Raw genomic sequence first — 2,023 nt, 5'->3', positions numbered from 1 at the left:
CTCGAGGGAAGCTGCCAAGACTCGGATAGACAGTTCAGCTGGGACTTCATCACGAGTATAATAATTGTTAAATCTTCGGTTTGGTTCCCTCAAAGGGGAGGGGGCCACTACAGAAGGTAAGCTGCCCGGGGTAGCTTCATTGTTTTTTGTTTTTGTTTAAGCAGGGCTGTCTCAGTCACGTTGCTTGAAGCCCCACAGTCGCTGTTCACTGCAACGGAGTCAAACACCAGAAGTACAGCTTGGTGTGATATTCGTCCAGGTAAGAACATACTCTCCTTCTTATAAGGGAGAGTTATCAAATTTTATTATATTTACCCATTGGTAAATTGTTATTATGTCTAAATTTTGGTCAGGACAGTTAAGAGGTACAAAAAAATGCTGTAGAGGTGAATTGGACCAGTCCATTAGAACGCGTTATCTCTTTGCACAAGCCAGATGAGAAATTAATTAGACTTTGCTATTCTAAATGGGTGGCTTGGGCTAAGGAGGACACTTCTCTCTTGTGGCCAGTAGATGGCTCCTTTGATCCACCTATGCTTTTGCAGTTGATGACTTTTTTAGAGAACAGATATAGCAAAACGAATGCGAAATCACTAAAAAAAAATTAGCTGATCAGGATCAAGTTCATAGTTGGTTTGTTATGACTTGGGTATATTTGGAAAAGGAACTTGAGTCTAATCAATCCCCACCCCTGTACACCATTGTTACTGACCCCCAGAATGCTCAAGGGTGTTTAATGCAGAATACAAAGCCATCACCTTTAGAGAAATCAGTTACTGCAGTGGGTTATTCACATTTGGTCCCCACTGCACCCCTGGATGAGGAACCCCAATTGAGTCCCAAGGCACCTATTAATATCCGATGTCTGAGACTGTTAAGGTAGAAGGAACTTATAGAAATGATGGCAGAAGAAGACCAAACGGCTCATCCAGTCTGCCCAGCAAGTGTTGCACTTTTTTTTCTTCTCATACTTATCTGTTTCTCTTGGCTCTTAGTAACCTTTTGGTTCTATTTCCCTTCCACCCCCACCATTAATGTAGAGAGCAGTGTTGGAACTGCATCTAAGTGAAATATCTAGCTTAATTAGTTAGGGGTAGTAACTGCCGCAATAAGCAAGCTACACCCATGCTTGTTTACTCAGACTATGTAATTCAGTCCTTGGTGGTTGTTGTCTGTATATAGATCCACTTTTCTTCATTCCCCCTGCCATTGAAGCAGAGAGCTATGCTGGATATGCGTGAAGTATCGGTCTTCCTCCCCTGCCGTTGAAGCAGAAAGCTATGCTGGATATGCGTGAAGTATCGGACTTTCTCCCCTGCTGTTGAAGCAGAGAACTATGCTGGATAGGCATTGAAAGTGAAGTATCAGGCTTATTTGAATTGGGGTAGTAACCGCCGTAACAAGCAAGCTACTCCCTGCTTTTTTGTGAATGCAAATCCTTTTTTCCACATTTCCTCTTGCCGTTGAAGCTTAGAGCAATGTTGGAGTCGCATTAACCATGTGTATGTTTATTGAATAAGGGTATTTTCTCCAGGTAGTAGCCATCATTCCCGCAAGCCACCCACTCTTCATTCTTTACACTGTTTCCCCATTGGAGAGGGTATTACCTCACAGGAGGGACCTAGGCTATCTTTGGGAGAAACGGGAGCACCTCCTGCTGGATCAGGTTCGTGTGGCCCTACTCCATCACCATCACTCCCTACACATTCCTTAGACCCCGCTATTCCTTTGTCCCAAGCCCCTTCACTTCTACTTCCTTCCCTAGACCGTGACCCTACTCTTCCTTGTCCTAAACCCCAAATTGCCCCAAAGCCTCCCATAGTCAATGCCCTTACGCCCCGCACTAGTCCCCCTACTCTGACACCTTCTTTGACCCCGCTTCATCAAGAGCTGACCGTATGGCTCACTGTCACGCCCGTATCGCTCTGTGGAATGCCCTGGCTGCAGAGGAGGACACAGAGGGAGCATACATTGTCACTAATGTTGAGAGAGCTGAGCAAGGGGACAGTACGCCAGCTGATTA

The sequence above is a fragment of the Rhinatrema bivittatum genome, chromosome 1 (genome assembly GCF_901001135.1).
Source record: "Rhinatrema bivittatum chromosome 1, aRhiBiv1.1, whole genome shotgun sequence".
Classification (NCBI taxonomy): Eukaryota; Metazoa; Chordata; class Amphibia; order Gymnophiona; family Rhinatrematidae; genus Rhinatrema; species Rhinatrema bivittatum.
The sequence above is the reverse complement of the archived record's forward strand: the minus strand, read 5'-3'. Positions refer to the sequence as shown.